This window comes from Nicotiana sylvestris, chromosome 8 (assembly GCF_000393655.2).
Source record: "Nicotiana sylvestris chromosome 8, ASM39365v2, whole genome shotgun sequence".
Lineage (NCBI taxonomy): Eukaryota > Viridiplantae > Streptophyta > Magnoliopsida > Solanales > Solanaceae > Nicotiana > Nicotiana sylvestris.
Genome location: NC_091064.1, coordinates 66,422,074 through 66,442,528, shown reverse-complemented (window position 1 = coordinate 66,442,528; position 20,455 = coordinate 66,422,074). Strand labels below are relative to the sequence as shown.

Here is a 20,455-nt window from a genome sequence, read left to right as displayed (position 1 = left end):
GTTGAGGGTTACCTCTCCAGAGTTCTCAGTTACAGAGTGGTACGCTTGGGCCGAGTATGGCACCGAGTGCCGGCCACACCTCTTCAGGTGATTAGGCGTGTAAGAGAATTATCACTTGTTATGATATGCCAAACACTTAGAAGGGTTTTGAGAAAATATTTAAGTCTAATGGCGAAAATGTAAACTAACCTAGAAATCAAGTAAAATGATCAATGACTACAAGCATGGATGCATTAGAAATTACACTCAAGTAACGATCCAATGTATTTCATAATTTTACAAATATGAGCAAGTTTATATTAATTAGCCTCTGGTAATAATTCTTTAATATCTTCTTCAAAAGACTAACAAGACTTACTAATTAAATTATCCCTAAAATAATTAAGAGATTAAACACACCTAAATATGGCTACAAGTAGTTCAATTCTATCCCTAGGTAGTATCTATAAAGTAAGGGTTAACGCCTCAAGTTCTTGTTAATTAATCTTTTCCTACCCCAAATTATCTTTTCCAAAATTAATTCAATGGTAATGGGCGAGTCCTAGGGTTAGCCCATCCTCCTTCATATTCGCGAAGTTAGACCAGGTCCTTCTTTGCGTTCGCGTGAGCCTCCCCACGTTTACGAAGGGCAAAACAAGGGCCCTTCATCATTGTTCTTCGCGATCGCAAAGCACACCGGCATACCAGAACATCAAAACATCCAAACTTGATCTGAAACCACCATGAATCACACTCGATGGCCCTGAGACCCCATCTAATCACACAAACATGTCCCAATACCATATACAAACTTATCTAATGGCTCGAAATGCCACGAATATCATCACAATTATGAATCAACAATTAATTCATTCTGTCAACTTTCAAACATTCAAACTTTGACGAACGCGTCCGAATCATATCAGAACATTTTGGAATGATGCCAAACTTTACGTACAAGTTACGAATCATCATATGAACCTATTCGTTGGCTCAGAATCCTAAAGGGACCTCGATAAAACCAAATTCCTCTCTAAACCAAACATAAAGAACTAGAAAACCTTCAATGAACAAACTTTACACATAAAGCGCCAAAACACTCCCGGATCACCCGAAGCCCGATCTGAACACACGCAGATGTTCAAAATCATCATACGTACCTATTGGAACATTCAGATCCCAATTCCAATGTCATTTACTCAAAGGTGAAACCTTGGTCATCTCTTCCAATTTAAAGCTTCCGAATTGAAAATTTCCTCTCGAATCAAGTTTGAGGTTCCCGAAATTAAATTCGAACTATGCATACAAGTCATAATACATGAAGTGAAGCAACTCAAGACCTCAAACCACTGAACAACATGCTAGAGCACAAAACAACTGGTCGGGTCATTACATTCTCCCCCACTTAAACATGCGTTTGTCCTCGATCGTGCTAAGAATTGTTCAAGAGTTACCCAAAATCACTGTTTAACACCTCATGCACCTACTCGTGCTTCCACAACCCATGTGAAAACTTTAGCTTGAGCCAGATTGAAGATTCTTCCTCCTAGCTAAACCCACAAGTCTTCAAACCAAGTTTCAACATCTGGAATTCTCCACGAGACCTGATCCCAACATACGAACACCGTATCATTCTTAACTTGTTGTACCAAAACATGGTCATACACTCATTGTGAAATCACACCATGCACTGCACAATTTGTGTGTCTATTATAATGTCCTCCAACTACAGTATTTGCATGTTCATGAACCAGAAGCCTGTGGTATACCTCAAAACACATATAAGCCCGGTCTCAACCCTCACAATACTGCAATGATGAAAAAGATGTGCAGGAACACATAACCACCTATCAAATCAATAACTCATGGAGTTTCTCCGCTTGACAAAAACCACTACCTCATTTTAAAGTGAATAATGACATTTTCTCCTTAATGTACCATACATAAATCCGATTACACTGATTTCAAGTCCAATAACCTCGTCTCACCCAGCACACACTGCTCGGGCAATAAGTCACCTCAAATGCCATCTAAAATCTCATATGACACCATCATTGTGCCAACAAGCTATAACTCAAATATGATATATTAGGAAGAACAAACTCTCGCAAAGATCTACTCAGCCCGCATAACGAATAAAATGAATAAAAAAATGCTATGAACCTATCTTAGAGATGAGAAACAAGGTACACAAAATAAGTATAAGGAATTGTACTCAACACCTCACTGTTGCAGCGTGCAACTGGATTCTCACATGGTACCATAGTGGCATACAACTCGATCCAAACATGATACCATTGCAGCGTGCAACCTGATCTAAACAAATACCCGTGGCGGCATGTCTCCTGGTCCACACATAATAATCAATAAGGAAATACCCATCATGCTATAGTGCTCATACCCACGAAATGCCCGAATATCGACCACAAGCACGCTAAATGCATAGATACAACCCTGGGGAGACAGAGAGAGCTCTACACTATAAAACTCAAGCACGACTAAGGTGCAACAAATGACAAGCTACACATGGCCACATCACACACATGGATAATCAAGTCGCCTCACAACCCACATGGAATGATAGAGTAGCCCTTGAAATAGATGATATCAGGAACACCATCAACTATCCCCGACGACTCGTCTATAAGTGATGCTATGTTGTATAAGCATATTTGATTTGGTATAAACTTTACATTCACATTAGGCCTACCAGCGGACCTCAAGCCAACTCCAATTATCTTTAAATGGGTCTATAACCTACCAAAATATCCACAATGACCATACCTATGACACATACGATCAACCGTCAAATTAGGAATAAACTTCCACAGTCCAGAACCAAAGAAATAGAGCACCTCTCAAACATAAACTCTCCCATCAGCGACAGTACAAGAATCTCCATACTTGATTTCAATCTCTACCGCATACATGGTTGACATGTCACCCTTATATAATCACCCCACGTGAGTCACTCCACGACCTCCCACACCAGGTAGCAAGGCCTACACATCCATACCACCAACCGTACAAATTCGGTAGTGCAAATCAAGAATCTGCAAATCAATACACCATGCCACTTACACAGATCTGTATTCTTAGGTGACAACGAAGATATCGTCAATATAATCTAAACATATGAAATCTCCCTCCACCCACCCCCCTCTTCCGAGCTCGTGACATTTTTATTAAAACTAAACCGCAACCCTGATCCTCAACTTTCAATCTTCATACCTCTCAATGCACATATCATGTTGCTACTCTAGAGTACAAGAATTTCATCATAATCTCCTGAACCATCTGTAGAGTTAACACTTCATCGGCTCGAGACCTTTCACTTAACTCATTTCCGAGGAAGAATCGCCCCTTATAACCAACTTCCCATAACCACAGAAAATGCAAACCCCAAGTCACGGTCAAACCTGCCAAAGCTCCTCTGGAATCCTTTCACACATAACCAATCTGTCCAAATCAAATACCTCAGAGCAAATCAAACCATGACGGCTATCAATCCCGTACATACAACAAGGAACCACTTGTATATCCTTACCACACCGAAGAAACTGATCATTTTCACAACCCTGCTGATTCAAACCATTATTAACTAACTCTACTTCTTCCTATTTGCTTTTGTTTTGCCTTCGAAATAATAGTTCTATTCAAACACATAACGGAGCCCAAACTACACTCATCCTGAGTGACCCAAATCACAAGACCACATCGTCTCAATACCCATCAGCCATCTCATACCATCCTCACGTACCCAATAGCATATTCCGATGTACACCCGTTATGGAAGATCTCATATGAGTCCAAAGTTGTTTCTCCCATTTCTCTAACACTGCATTGTATACCTAATGATAACATAGAAATTCACCTAGTATTCTTCACACTCTTCTACAAAACCTAGTCCATACTGATCTGCTGCTCGTAAGAATCCTTCCATTCATTAACATCACCTAAAGGTCCAACAATATGTTTGAAACTCGAAGCTGTATCGCATTCAAAATAATGATCGAATGCTCACATTTTTCCTACATTCCAATCAAGCTCTTCTTGTCTTATTCAAAATTTCTAAACATAGAACCCACTCAGAGAGCATCTCCCTCGAACCATCAACACTGAAAATGACAATCCGATCCTGAGGTCACAACACACAGCCATCTCTGATAACTTCCTCTTAGGTTCCATCTCACAACATCGTGCCTAGAGGTAAACAAATGAAGACCAACATGCTGATAAGCCTCAATGCATTCAATCAAGGACGATGACACCACATTATTAACAAATTTTTCACCAAATTCGGAAATATCCAGTCTCAACCGTAGCAAACACCAACACAATGCTTAAATGACAAAACACCCTTCCACAATGTGATAGTAACAACCCGCCTAGAAATACAGGGAGAAATATCCTACACCACATCTGTGGCATCTTCACAACTCGTTGATGCTCGAATAATAACAAATGCCTGACGTCGCATACGAATGAGTAGGAAAGAACCAAAGGCATAAGCTTCAATGAAATCAAATCGCATTATGAGGAATCAAGAAAGCGAAGTTCTCCTAATAGCAATGTAGCCTCTCGAAGATAAGTACAAACGTCTTCGTACCGATCCACTAGACTCAACTAGACTTGTTCATGACCCGTAAGACCTAAGCGAACTGGGTGCTCTAATACCAAGCTGTCAAGACAAAAAAAACCACTATAGGTCATGATGGCGCCTAACATTGCCGTTAGACAAGCCAACGGTGACCTACCAACTTAATTATTCATTTTTATTATTTTTGAAATCATAAATCTTACTAGATAAGTAAATCAATGCACTAAAAATCGTAGATACGCACAATTTAAATGAAATATAAAGTAAAAGTGTGTCAATGTTAAGTAAAACCATGCACAAATTCTAGAACATCTCAAAACCTGGTGTCACAAGTGCATGAGCAACTACTAAGAAATACAATACCAATACAATATCTGTCTGAAATGTAAAATTGACAAGATAATACAACCAAACATGAATAGAACTCTGTGTGCTACGAATCGTAGCATGGGATGCAACTCACTATAAAGTCCTTGCAATAGTTACACCTTTGCGCCCAAAAGACCAACAAAAATATCTATCTGCACCATAAGTGCAGAAGAGTAGCATGAGTAAGTAAATCAGTGCGTACCTAGTAAGTATGTAGCGTAACCCAAGAGGAGTAGTGATGAGGGGACTTCAAGTTTTACGAGCTTCTGTCAAGGATGGTTAGAGAATTGCTTCAGCTAGATAGAATAGAGATAGCTTCTTTCATATGCAGACAACTAAATGCCTCCTAGATTCAATTTGACCCCCCTAATTAGTTTCTTTGAGCAGATATAGTTCTCTCATATTACTACTGCTTCTATAGATAATAAAGTACAGTAGAGATTTGGCATGTCAGTCTCTAAAAACTAATATAGGAGTTTTGTCCCAACTCTGTCATGATTTTGGCAAAGACAATCAATAAAAAGCAACTGCCTTTTGATAAAATAAAAATAAAAAGTTTACCATTTGAGTTGTAACAAAATTATAATCTTCACTGCAATTTCTCAAGACTCAACATGTTCGGCCTGAAATGTATAAGGTGGTAGGGATGTTAATATAATGACCCAAAAGGTCATCACTTGATTTACGAGCAAATTCTATATTCCAAAACCTTAGAAGCCTCCTTCTTCCTCACATCGATTCACGTGCATGGTCCGGGCGTATATCTAGAACGCTTTTATGTGGAAATGTGATGAAAATATTGATTTGACCTTTAAAATTGAATATAAGTTGACTTCGGTCAACATTTTGGGTAAACGGACCCGGACCTATGATGTGACGGTCCCAGAGGGTGCATAGGAAAATATGGAACTTGGGAGTATGCTCAAATTCGAATTCCGAGGTCCCAATCCCGAGAAATGAATTTTTGAAAGAAATTGTTTTACTGAAATATAGGAGTTTTTGGAAATTTGATTATATTTGAAATTTATGGTATCGGGCCCATATTTTGATTTTGGAGCCCGGTACAGGTTCAAGATGACATTTAAGATGCGTCTGTAAAATTTGGTAAGAAACGGAAGTCGTTTGATGTGATTCGGACCCGTAGTTGTGAAATTTGATACTTTGAAAGTTTTGAGATTTTTCTTAGATTTCTATGCTAAATTCGTTGTTTAAGATGTTAGTTTGGCGATTTGATCGCATGAGTAAGTCTATAGGATGCTTTTGAGGTTGTGTAGATGTTTGGTTTGGAGCCCCGAGGGCTCGGGTGAGTTTCGGATAGGCGTCGGAGTGATTCAAACTTAGAAAATCTGGTGTTTTTGCTGTTTGCTGGTGTCCAGGTTTTTGTGCTATGCGATCGCATAGTAGGTTCGCGATCGCATAGTGTAATCTCAGGGGGCCTTATTTTGTGCTATGCAATCGCATAGCAACTTTCGCAATCGCGTAGAGTTAATTCTGTGGGTTACCATTTGTTCTATGCGAACGCAAGGCTTCTCACGCTATCGCACTGAGTTAACTAGGCCCGGGGAAGGGAAACCTATTTTTTCTCTATGCGGTCGCATTCCCTGCCCCGCGATCACAATGCCCATCCCCCCTTACCCTATGCGAGCGCATTCAATTGTATGCGAACGCATAGGTTCCCTGTCCAGTTATTTTAAAACAGTAGAAAAACGGGATTTCTTCAAAACTTCATAACTTTTTCACTTAAAACTCAAACTTGGGCAATTTTTTAAGAGAGATTTCGCCACAAAGCCATAGGTATGTGTTCTTAGATTTGTTTTCTTCAATTTCCATTAGTACCCATTAGATTTCTAGGCCTAAATCATGTTCTTAAGGGTAGAAAATTGGGGATTTGGGTAGAGTTAGGGCTTTTTGAATAATTGGAATTTAGACCTCGTTTTGGGGTCAGATTCCGAAACTAATTATATATTCGGGCTCGTGGGTGAATGGGTGATCGGATTTTGGTCCAAACCTTATGTTTTGACCAAGCGGGCCTGGGGTCGATTTTCGACCTTTTGGGGAAAATGATAAAAACCCATAATTTAGCATTGGGATTGAATTATTTAGCATTTATTGATGTTGTTAAATTAATTTAAACCAGATACAAGTAATTTGAAGGCGAATTCTAAAGGAAAAGCGGTGTCTGAGGCTTGAGTTGGTCGTGGAAGTTTGAGGTAAGTGTTTGGTCTAACCTTAGCTTAAGGGATTAGGAGTTGTGTCTTATTTGCTACGTGTTAACTGTGGAGTACGACGTATAGGCATGGTGACGAGTATCTATATGTCGGTGTCAAGCATGTCCCTGAATCTTGTATTGTAATTTTTATGACTCAGTTGTGGTTTATTCGTGCTTCATATGAGAATTATATTATTGTTCCCTTGCCGGGATGTTGTTGTCATATTATTATTCCTTTGCCGGGATGTTGTTGTAAAATTATTGTTCCCTTGTCGGGATATTGTTATTATGCTATTGTTCCCTTGTCGGGATTCTTTTATTATTGGTGTTGATAAATGAAATGGGAGTAGGTTACACGCCTGCAACGGTAATACATGAAATGGGAGCAAGTTGCACGTTTGCAACGGTAATATATGAAATGGGAGCGGGTTTCACGCCTGCAACGGTACTATATGAAATGGGAGCGGGTTGCACGCCTGCAACGGTACTATATGAAATGGGATCGGGTTGCATGCCTGCAACGGTATTACATGTGTACTTGTTTTCTTACTTCCTTATCTTTTGGTGGTAATTGATTTATGGCGTTCCTTACATTTCTTTACTATTATTCTGTAGTTATTTGTTACTCCCCGCAACATGTTTCCCCTGCCTAACTTTAGCTGTAATTATCTGCTTTTATTTCCGTTGTATATGATTTAACTGCACAGGTTTATTTGGTAGTCTGATCCTAGCATTGTTACTACTTCGCCGAGGTTAGGCTAGACACTTACCAGCACATGGGGTCGGTTGTGCTGATACTACACTCTGCACTATGTGCAGATACTGATACCAGAGCATTTGGACGGCAGTGAGGGTGTTGTCTTCAGTCTACTCAGGCGACCCGAGGTAGTCCTGCAGACGTCCGCGGGCCTTGGCGTCTCCTCCTATCTTTTCTATTTCTATTTTTTCTTATTTAGAGACAGACTTATGTATTTCCATTCAGACCTTATTTGTAGTATTCTTAGATAGTCCGTGACTTGTGACACCAAATTTTGGGTAGTATTGTACTTCAGATTATATAGTAGTGTTTGGTTGAATTATTAAGTTTTTGTCTTCCGCATTTTTGGTTATTTAATTTATTCCGCTGTTTAATCACTTATTATTTTAAATTGTTGAACATGTTTAATAAAAAGGGTAATGATTTTATAATATTCAGCTTGCCTAGCTTCCACGAGTAGGCGCCATCACGACTCCTGAGAGTGGGAAATTCGGGTCGTGACAAGTTGGTATCAGAGCTCTAGTTTACATAGATCTCACAATTCACGGACAAGCTTAGTAGAGTCTGAGGGATCGGTACCGAGACGTCTGTATTTATTCCCTAGAGGCTACAAAGTTAGGAAAAACTTGACATTTATTCTTTCCTGTCGAGCGGTTTGGTTTCTCAATGCTAATTAAATTTCTACTCTATTCTTTCGTAGATGGCGAGAACACACGCTTCCTCATCCACCGATCAACAGCCTGAGCCCCTAGTAGCAGCTCCCACGAGGGGCATAGGGCAAGGCCGAGGCCGTGCTAAGGGCGAGGCCGAGGCCGTGCTAGAGGCCGAGGTAGGGGCAAAGCTCAACCCAGAACAGCAGCACCAGCGGCGGAGCCTCAGGTTGAGTTTGATGATGAGGTTCCGGTCCAGGCAGTTCCGGTGGGCCCAGATCAGGTTCCAGAGGGGCTCATTGCTACCCCAGTACTCCAGGATGCTCTGGTCCGTCTAGTGGGCCTTATAGAGAGTGTCACCCGGGCAGGCTTGCTTCTTCTAGCACCAGCCGTCTTTCAGGCTAGAGGAGGAGCCCAGACTCCTGCTACTCGCACTCCAGAGCAAATGGCTCCCTAGTTTCAGATTCCAGCAGCTCAGCCAGTTGGAGCAGTTCAGCCGAGTGTGGTAGCTCATACCAGCGATGGAGCAGCTATGTCTGCTGATGCCTTGTGGAGATTGGACAGGTTCACCAAGCTCTTCACTACCACTTTCAGCGGTGCATATTTTGAGGAACCCCAGTATTATTTAAACAGCTGTCATGAGGTTCTTAGGAACATGGGCATAGTGGAGACTAATGGGGTCGACTTTGCTACTTTTCGCTTATCTGGATCCTCCAAGACTTGGTGGAGAGATTATTGTTTGGCTAGACCAGTTGGGTCACCAGTTTTGACTTGGGATCAGTTTTCTCAGTTATTCCTAGAGAAGTTTCTTCCTATCACTCAGAGAGAGATCAATCGGAGGTAATTTGAGCATCTCCGGCAGGGTTCTATGACTGTTACTCAGTACGAGACTAGGTTTATTAATTTGGCACGTCATGCTCTTCTTATACTTCCCACTGAGAGAGAGAGAGAGAGAGAGTGAGGAGGTTTATTGAGGGACTCGTTCAGCTTATTCGACTTCAGATGGCTAAGGAGACAGGGAGCGAGATTTCCTTTCAGGATGCGGCCAATGTGACTAGCAGGGTTAAGATGGTTCTATCATAGGGAGGTGGTCAAGGGTCTGACAAGAGACCTCATCATTCAGGAAGATTCAGTGGTGCCTTGTCTGGAGGCAGGGATTCGTATGGTAGAGGCCATCCTCCTAGGCCTTTTCAGTCAGCACTTTAAGTTTCTCACGGTTCCCCAGGTGGTCGTGGTTCTCACATGCAGTATTTTGATCAACAATCTTACAGTGCATCACCAGCTCCTATCAGTGCACCTCTGCTTCAGAGTTTTCAGGGTCATCAGCCTCAGCAGCCGAGGGCTTGTTTTACTTGTGGTGACACGAGGCATATTGCTAGATTTTATCCTCAAGCACTGAGCAGTTCTCAACACCAGGGTTCTTGTGCCATGGTTGAGGTACCAAGTGTTCCACCGCCCGCCCAGCCAGCTGGAGGTGGAGGTAGAGGTGCTAAAGGTGGAGGTAGAGGTATTAGAGGTGGATCTTAGGCCGGTAGAGGTAGAGGCCAGCCGGTAGCAGGCCATCCCAAAGATGTAGTTCAGAGTGGTGGGGCCCAGCCCCGATGTTATGCTCTTCCAACCAGACTTGAGGCTGAGGCTTCTGATGCAGTTATCACAGGTACTGTCTTGGTTTGTAGTAGAGATGCTTCAGTTCTATTTGATCTAGGATCTTCGTACTCCTATGTGTCATCTTATTTTGCATCGTAACTGGTCATGCGTAGTGATTCCTTGAGTGCTCCTGTATATGTGTCTACACCAGTGGGTGATTCTATTATGGTAGATCGTGTCCATCGTTCATATATAGTTGTGATTGGGGGTCTGGAGACTCGTGTAGATTTGTTACTTTTGGACATGGTTGATTTTGATGCCATATTGAGGATGGACTGGTTATCACCTTACCATGCGATCTTGGACTGTCATGCCAAGACTGTGACCTTAACCTTGTCGGGGTTGCGTTGTTTAAAGTGGAGAGGGACTCCAGGTCATTCTACTCGTAGTGTTATCTCATATATGAAGGCTCGGCATATGGTCGAGAAGAGATGTTTGGATTATTTGGAATATGTTCGTGATTCTAGTGCTGAGGTTCCTTCTATAGATTCTGTGCCCGTTGTTCGTGAGTTTCTTAAGGTATTTCCTTCAGACCTGTCGGGTATGCCACCCGACAGGGATATTGACTTCTTCATTGATTTGGCTCTGGGCACTCAGCCCATTTCTATCCTGCCGAATCATATGACCCCGCCTGAGTTGAAGGAGTTGAAGGAGTAGTTACAAGACTTGCTTGAAAAAGGCTTCATTAGACGTAGTGTCTTGCCTTGTGGTGTGCCGGTGTTGTTTGTTAAGAAGAAGGATGGATCGATGTGAATATGTATAGATTACCGGGAATTGAACAAGGTTACAATCAAGAATAAGTATCCATTGCCGAGGATTGATGATTTGTTTGATCAGCTTTAGGGTGCCAAGGTATTTTCAAAGATTGACTTGAGATCTGGCTACCATCACTTGAGGATTAGGGCATTCGATGTCCCTAAGATAGCTTTCCACACTCGGTACAGGCATTATGAGTTTTTGGTGATGTCATTTGGGTTGACAAATGCCCCAGCAGCTTTTATGGATTTGATGAACCGAGTGTTCAGGACTTACTTGGATTCATTCGTGATAGTCTTCATTGATGTATTTTAATTTATTCCTGCAGACTGGAGAAGCATGAGCAGCATCTGAAAGTGGTTCTTCAGACTTTGCGAGATAGTCAGTTGTATGCTAAATTTTCGAAGTGCGAGTTTTGGTTAAGGTCAGTTGCTTTCTTGGGTCATGTTTTAGCAGAGGGTATTCAAGTAGATCCAAAGAAGATAGAGGCAGTCAAGGACTGGTCTAGACCCGCATCAGTTATAGAGATCTAGAGTTTCTTAGGTTTGGTAGATTATTACCGTAGGTTTGTGGAGGGGTTTTCATCTGTTGCAGCCCCGATGACCAGGTTGACCCAGAAGGGTGCCCAATTCAGGTGGTTGGATGAGTGTGAGGCGAGCTTTCAGAAGCTCAAGATAGCTTTGACGACGGCGCCGGTGTTGGTTTTGCCTATAGGTTCAGGGCCATATACAGTTTATTGTGATGCATCTCGTATTGGACTTGGTGTGGTGTTGATGCAGGATGGCAAGGTTATTGCATATGCTTCACGCCAGTTGAATATTCATGAGAAGAATTATCTAGTTCATGATTTGGAGTTAGCAGCCATTGTTCACGCGTTGAAGATTTGGAGGCATTATCTATATGGCGTGTCATGTGAGGTGTTCACGGATCATAAGAGTTTGCAATACTTGTTCAAGCAAAAGGAGTTAAATTTGAGGCAGAGGAGGTGGTTGGAGCTATTGGAAGACTATGATATCACCATCTTATATCATCCGGGGAAGGCTAATGTGGTGGCCGATGCTTTGAGTAGGAAGTCAGCCAGAATGGGCAGTCTTGCATATATTCCGGTCAGTGAGAGATCGCTTGATTTGGATGTTCAGGCTTTGGCCAATCAGTTCGTGAGGTTGGATATTTCGAAGCCCAGTTGTGTATTAGCTTACACAGTCGCTCGTTCTTCTTTATTTGAGCGTATCCGTGATTGGCAGTATGATGATCCTTATTTGTGTGTCCTTAGAGACACGGTGCAGCACGGTGGTGCCAAGAAGGTTACATTAGGAGATGATGGGGTTTTGAGGCTTTAGGGTCGAGTTTGTGTGCCTAATGTGGATGGACTCCAAGATTTGATTTTAGAAGAGACCCGTATTTCCCAGTACTCTATTCATCCGGCCGCTGCTAAGATGTATCATGATTTATGCCAGCACTATTGGTGGAGGAGGATGAAGAAGGATATTGTTTCATATGTGGCGCGGTGTTTGAATTGTCAGCATGTAAAGTACGAGCATCAGAGACTTGGTGGTTTATTTCAGAGGATTGAGCTTCCCGAGTGGAAGTGGGAGCGTATCACTATGGACTTTGTTGTTGGACTCCCACGGACTTAGAGGAAGTTCGATGCAGTGTGGGTTATTATTGATAGGCTGACTAAGTCAGCGCATTTCATTCATGTGGCAGTCTCCTATTATTCTGAGAGGTTACTTAAGATCTATATCTAGGAGATTGTTCGTCTTCATGGTGTGCCCGTGTCTATCATTTCTGATCGAGGTACGCAGTTTACCTCACATTTTTGGAAAGGAATTTAGCGTGAGTTGGGCATGTGGGTTGAGTTGAGCACAGCATTTCATCCTCAGACGGACGGGCAGTCCGAGCGGACTATTCAGATTTTGAGGATATGCTTAGAGCTTGTGTCATTGACCTTGGAGGCTCGTGGGATTAGTTTTTGCCTTTAGCAGAGTTTGCCTACAACAACAGCTACCAGTCGAGTATCCAGATGGCTCCTTATGAGGCTTTGTATGGTAAGCGGTGTCAGTCGCTGGTCGGATGGTTTGAGCTGGGAGAGGCTCGGTTGTTGGGTACAGATCTAGTACAGGATGCCTTGGACAAGGTCAGGATCATTCAGGATAGGCTTCGTACAGCTCAATCCAGGCAAAAGAGTTATGCCGACCGTAAGGTTCGTGATGTGGCATTCATGGTTGGCGAGCGGGTGTTGCTTCGAGTGTCGCCTATGAAGGGCGTGATGAGATTTGGAAAGAAGGGCAAGCTTAACCCTAGGTTCATTAGCCTATTTGAGATTCTTGATCGAGTGGGAGAGGTGGCTTACAAACTTGCATTGCCGCCGAGTTTATCAGTCGTGCATCCAGTGTTTCATGTGTCCATTTCGGAAGTATCACGGTGATCCATCCCACATGTTAGACTTTAGCACTATCCAATTGGACAAGGACTTGTCATATGAGGAGGAGCTGGTAGCTATTCTAAACCCGCATGTTCGCCAGTTGAGATCGAAGGGTTTCCCTTCTGTTCGTGTTTAGTGGAGAGATCAGCCTGCTGAGGCATCGACCTGGGAGGCCAAGTCCGATATGCAGAGCCGCTATCCTCATCTTTTCTCCGACTCAAGTACTTCCTTCTTATGTCCGTTCGAGAACGAACGATTGTTTTAGAAGTGGAGGAAGTGATGACCTTTTACTTGATTTACGAGCAAATTCTGTGTTTCGAAGCCTTAGAAGCCTCCTTTTTCCTTACCTCGATTTGCGTGCACGGTCCGGCCGTATATCCAAAACGTTTTTATGTGGAAATGTGATGAAAATGTTAATTTGACCTTTAAAATTGAATTTAAGTTGAATTCAGTCAATATTTTGGGTAAACGAACCCGGAACTGTGATTTGACAGTCCCGGAGGATCCGTGGGAAAATATGGGACTTGGGCGTATGCCCAGAATCGAATTTCGAGATCCCAAGCCCGAGAAATGAATTTTTGAAAGAAATTGTTTTACTGAAAATATAGGAGTTTTTGGAAATTTGATTATATTTGAAATTTATCGTATCGGGCCCATATTTTGGTTCCGGATTCCGGTACAGGTTCAAGATGACATTTAAGATGCGTCTGTGAAATTTGGTAAGAAACGGAAGTCGTTTGATGTGATTCGGAACCGTAGTTGTGAAATTTGATACTTTCAAAGTTTTGAGATTTTTCTAGGATTTCTATGCTAAATTCATTGTTTAAGATGTTATTTTGGCGATTTGATCGCACAAGTATATCTGTAGGATGCTTTTGAGGTTGTGTACATATTTGGTTTGGAGCCCCGAGGGCTCGGGTGAGTTTCGGATAGGCGTCAGGTGATTCGAACTTAGAAAATTTGGTGTTTTTGCTGTTTGTTGGTGTCCAGGTTTTTGTGCTATGCGATCGCATAGGTAGGTTCGCGAATGCATAGGGTAGTCTTAGGGGGCCCTATTTTGTGCTATGCGATCGCATAGCAACTTTCGCGATCGCGTAGAGTTAATTCTGGGGGTCACCATTTGTTCTATGCGAACGCAAGGCTTCTCACGCTATCGCACTGAATTAACTAGGCCCGGGGAAGGGAAACCTCTTTTTCCTTTATGCGATCGCACTCCCTACCCCGCGATCGCAATGCCCATCCCCCCTTATCCTATGCGAACACATTCAATTGAGTGCGAACGCATAGGTTCCCTGTCCAGTTATTTTAAAATAGTAGCAAAACGGGATTTCTTCAAAACTTCATAACTTTTTCACTTAAACTCGAACATGGGCGATTTTTGAAGAGGGATTTTACCACAAAACCATAGGTATGTGTTCTTAGACTTGTTTTCTTCAATTTTCATTAATATCCATTAGATTTCAAGGCCTAAATCATGTTCTTAAGGGTAGAAAATTGGGGATTTGGGTAGAGTTAGGGCTTTTTGAATAATTGGAATTTAGACCTCTTTTTGGGGTCAGCTTCCAAAACTAATTACATATTCGAGCTCGTGGGTGAATGAGTGATCGGGTTTTGGTCTGAACCTTGTGTTTTGACCAAGCAAGCCCGGTGTCGATTTTTGACTTTTTGGAGAAAATGATAGAAACCTATAATTTAGCATTGAGATTGAATTATTTAGCATTTATTGATGTTGTTAAATTAATTTGGACTAGATACAAGTAATTTGGAGGCGAATTCTAAAGAAAAAGTGGTGTTTGAGGCTTGAGTTGGCCGTGAAAGTTTGAGGTAAGTGTTTGGTCTAACCTTAGCTTGAGGGATTAGGAGTTGTATCTTATTTGCTACATGTTAACTGTGGAGTACGACGTATAGGCATGGTGACGAGTATCTATACGTCGGTGTCAAACATGCACGTGAGTCTTGTATTTTATGACTCCGTTGTGGTTTATTCGTGCTTCATATGAGAATTATATTATTGTTCCCTTGTCGGGATGTTGTTGTGATATTATTGTTCCCTTGCCGATATGTTGTTATAATATTATTGTTCCCTTGCCGGAATATTGTTATTATGCTATTGTTCCATTGCCGGGATTCTTTTATGATTGGTGTTGATAAATGAAATGGGAGCGGGTTGCACGCTTGCAACGATAATATATGAAATGGGAGCGGGTTGCACGCCTGCAACGGTACTATATGAAATGGGAGCGGGTTGCACGCCTGCAACGGTACTATATGAAATGGGATCAGGTTGCACGTCTGCAACGGTATTACATGTGTACTTGTTTTCTTATTTCCTTATCTTTTGCTGGTAATTGATTTATGGTGTTCCTTATATTTCTTTATTGTTATTCTGTTGTTATCTGTTACTCCCCGTAGAATGTTTCCCCCGCACAACTTTAGCTGTAATTATCTGTTTTTATTTCCGCTGTATATGATTTAACTGCACAGGTTTATTTGGTAGTCTGTAACTAGCCTCGTCACTATTTCACTGAGGTTAGACTAGGCACTTACTAGCACATGAGGTCGGTTGTGCTGATATTATACTCTGCAATGTGTGCAGATACTGATACCGAAGCATTTGGACCGCAGTAAGGGTGATGTCTTCAGTCCACTCAGGCGACCCGAGGTAGTCCTGCAGACGTCCGTGGGCCTTGGCATCTCCTCCTATCTTTTGTCTTTCTGTTTTTACTTATACAGAGACAAACTTATGTATTTTCATTCAGACCTTATTTGTAGTATTCTTAGATAGTCCGTGACTTGTGACACCAAATTCTGGGTAGTATTGTACTTCAGATTATGTAGCAGTGTTTGGCTGAATTATTAAGTTTTCGTCTTCCGCATTTTTGGTTATTTAATTTATTCCACTGTTTAATCACTTATTATTTTAAATGATTGAACATGTTTAATAAAAAAGGTAATGATTTTATAATATTCGGCTTGCCTAGCTTCCACGAGTAAGTGCCATCATGACTCCCGAGGGTGGGAAATTCAGGTCGTGACAGTTAAACAATTGGAAGGAGTTCTATTAAAAGAGGAGTGGAGAGAAAATAGAAAAAAGATGTAACTAATCTCCCTATTTAAGGCACTAATAATGGATTATATATAGTTTGTAAGTAACCCTTATTTGTGGTAGGTAATATACAAAATTAGGATAATTTTGGTAAATAAGTTTCAAATATTATATAGGAAGGTAAAAATTCCTTAATAGAAAATACAAAAGTTGGGCCAAGTTGGGCGGGTTGAGCTACTACTTATTATTTAGTCCATTTTGATTCAACACATCTTAGCCCAAGTAAGCTTTGAGCAAGGTTGGGTAATGACCAATTTCTTGCTTCAGCCCATTTTGACCCGCACAAACTCGGCCCAAACTGCCCATTTGCCACCCTTAGTGGCGGTAAAATTTTTATGTGGCGTCCAGTTTTGCGCCACCCATTGAATTTTTACTCACTTTTTAAAAAAAGTTTAACTGATACCCAATTTTTGGATAACTTTAAATGCATACATTTTTCTCTTCTTCTTTATCGTCGTTTTCTTCTTATTTGTGCTTAGAGTTTCTTCTTCTTTTTAGTTGCAAGATGAGTTTATTAAATTTGATATTGTTTTGACAATTGATGATTGAGATTTGTTCGTTATGATATTTGAAAGTTATATTTCAAACCAACTCATTTGGTGTAGATTTGGACATTGAATTATGTATTGGATTGCTAAAATTCAAAGAACAAGTTTATGTTTCAGAACTTAAGATTTGAAATCTGAAGTTGCATTCAATTGATTGAACTACTTAATATTCAAATTTCTGAAGTTGCATTTAAAAGATGGAAAAACTTTATATTTTATTTTGAAGTTGCATTGAAGAGATTGAACTATTTCGGATTCGAATTTCTGAAGTTGTATTTGAAAAGTAGAAAAATTTCAAATTTGATTTCTGAAGTTACATTGAAGAGATTGAATTACTTCAGATCCGGGCAAATATACTTTGCAAAAATTTGTACAATACAAGTATAACTTCAATAGTGGCCCCAAAAGTGAGTATATATAAAAATGCCCCTACTGGCGACCATCAAAGCGTTCGTAATGAGTAAATCAAATTCAAAATCAAGCTCTAAGGCCCTTGAATTCATTTTATTTACTATTGAAAACAAGAATGAGAGGGTTCATAAAATTGTAACACTTTTATTGTTTGAAATAAAATATTACATATTATCGCTATATTTTTCAGTCTTGGTTATTTCTTTGCACAAATTTTATTATCTATGTACACGATACATTGGCATTAATACAAATGCTAACTGCCATGTGTGTCGCTTGTCTTCAGAAACTATTGATCACATTTTTTTGACATACCCCATCACGAGAAGCTATTGGACAAAATTGGATCTAACTCATCTTGAGCTCAACCCATTTAAGCATTGGTTTCTCATTTTAAGGGATCTGGACCTCACTCCTCCGTCCCTCCTTCAATGGTTAGCCCTCGTTGCCTTTAGTATATGAGTCTTTGGATTAATAGAAATAATAACAATTAAAAGGCAAAAACCACTTTACACACCTAACATTCTCAAAGTGTATTTGACACGCACCAATTTTGACCAAAGTATATGGCACAATAATTATTTGATGCACCTCTACAATCAAAATTCGAGGTTCAAATCCCCCTCTAGTGTAATTTTTTATTTCTTCCTTTTTTTATTTAATTTAGGCGAAAAGACTTTCTAGTCACTTAAAGTTGTCGGGTTTTTTTAAAGCCGATACATAAACTTATAACTTTCCCATTTGAACACTCGAACTCGTTTTTTCCATAACTAATAAACACATCTGACCATTGACCATGTGCGCATGTACTACACATACACATACGTATCCATCCAGTCAGCAAATGACCAATGGATGTCTTACACGTAAGGGTGCGAAAAGTCAAGCAGCAACTCCTTCTCTTTGACTGCTTTAGAGTTCTTCTTCATCAACCATTTCAAGCTAATTCCAACACCCTTAGCAACAGAAGAACGCCTATCTCTGCTCCTTTTTCTTCCCTTCACCACACAACACTCCACCTGATCAATTTTCTTCCTCAATCAAAAGTCGAGGTTGCTGTTTGGAGGTTTGTCGTGGTTCAGTTTCGTAATTTTCTAAATGTTTTAGTTCAATGAATCTATTTCTATACAAAAGCAGAAACCAACCTTACTTGGAATTTCAAAGAGAATCTGAAGGCCCTCCTTATTGAAACTTGAAATCCCCCAGAATCTCTTCTTCTATGCATAATGTTAAGGTCTTTCATTAGACATTTTTAACTAATTGAAGTTCTCATTTGCAGGTACTCCTGCAATGACATCAAGGGGATTGGTTGAGAAGGACTTCGAGCAGATTGTCGAGTTCCTCCACAAGGTTGTTAGCATCACCTTGAACATCCAGAAGGAGTACGGAAAGCTTTTGAAGGATTTCAATCAACGAACTTGGAAGGGGAAGTTATGGGAAAGTTCAAAACTTAGCTTCAACTCTACAATGACAAAATATACAACTTTCCACCATTTTCACGGTCTGAAAAATGGGAAAAAAATTGAAAATGGAGCTTCAGATTTTTAAAAAGGGAGGAAGGAGGTATTTTGTACTGATGGGCGTTGGGAAAGGGGTTTTCACGCTCCTGTGCGTCATGTTCCTCATGCGAGCTGTTGATTAGGACCAACTGACGCCACATGAGCATGGTCAATGGTCAAATGTGTTTATTAGTTATGTAAAAAACGAGTTCGAGTGTTCAAATAGGAAAGTTATAAGTTTATGTATCGACTTTAAAAAACCCGACAAGTTTAAGTGGCCAAGAAGTCATTTCGCCTTTAATTTATTTATTCGAATTCCCAAATATAACATATTGAAATTAATCTACCCCTGTCATGCAAAGTAATATATAACTAAAATTAGTAGCTATGAATGATGTAAGATGGTTCAATAATTCCAACATTTTCATTTGTAGTACAGGTATATATGTTAAAAATAACTAAAATTGTTAGAAATTTTTTAGTTTTAACCTATAATTTCTAAATGGTCGTGAATTCATGGTAAGAATCTAAAGGTTAAATCTTTTTGTAACAGCACATTCATCTTCAACAAAAACAATTTTTCCAACCAATCAGCACATAAAACAAATATCGAAGCGGTAATATGCTCAGTCTGAAATGTGAATTTTTCATCCAATCAGATGATACCTTTCTACAGAGTGCCAGAAAATAACTCAAAAATCGAATAATCGAAAAACAAAAACAAAAAAGACAACTCAAAATCAAACTAAGATATTTGTAAACGCAATAAAGGTAAATAAGTCGAGATCAGAGAGTAAATTAAGAATAAAGGTTATCGGTCACGGTTAAATCAGAAACACGGACCAAAAATTATTCACTCATCATGTCTCTTAATTGCAGATAAAAAATACTGTTTTTTCAACGCAGAAAAACAACTTAACCACTAAAGCAAAATCGAAGGCATTCAAGTTGGTCATACATTACCAGCATTAAAAAGAAAAATAACTTAACAAAAAACTTAAATGAAAAACAAGAAAAAAATCAAAAAAAAAAGAAGAAAATAATAGGGAGCAAGAAGAGATTAAATCATCAGAGAGTTAAATACTATAGTAATCAAGAAGAAATATTCGATCATTTTGTTGCAGTTATTTCTCTCATCACATGACTTACTCTTTGCCCCTTAATACAACGAGAAAAAAGAAAAAGACAATAGTATTCATTGCAACCATTATGCGAGCCCATCACTATTATTTGTGTGAAGAACAATAAGAAAGATGACAGACAAGTAGCTGCTATGAATATTGAATACCATCGGCTGTGGCTGCAAAGTTGAGGAATAGAATCTGAAGGCAACTGAGATACGGCTTCGAGGTGAATTTCATTTATAGGAGATAATATGTGGCTGCTTATTTTGAAAAGAAGCCCTAATATTCATGGGCTAATGGGCCTGAGAAAGCCCTAGTTTTTTTAAGTGTTTTATCGTAAAAATAGCACGGTATAGTCAGTTTTCGGACTTGTCA

At 40.2% G+C, this 20,455-nt stretch overlaps 2 non-coding genes across 2 annotated transcripts; both read right to left on the bottom strand.

Moving 5' to 3' along the window:
- Positions 1 to 19,738: 19,738 nt before the first annotated feature.
- Positions 19,739 to 19,825, bottom strand: LOC138876597 (small nucleolar RNA SNORD18). Its single transcript, XR_011401942.1, has one exon. It is a non-coding gene; the product is annotated as a small nucleolar RNA SNORD18 (small nucleolar RNA).
- A 194-nt stretch (positions 19,826 to 20,019) lies between these two features.
- Positions 20,020 to 20,103, bottom strand: LOC138876677 (small nucleolar RNA Z199). Its single transcript, XR_011402019.1, has one exon. It is a non-coding gene; the product is annotated as a small nucleolar RNA Z199 (small nucleolar RNA).
- Between the last annotated feature and the right edge of the window lie 352 nt (positions 20,104 to 20,455).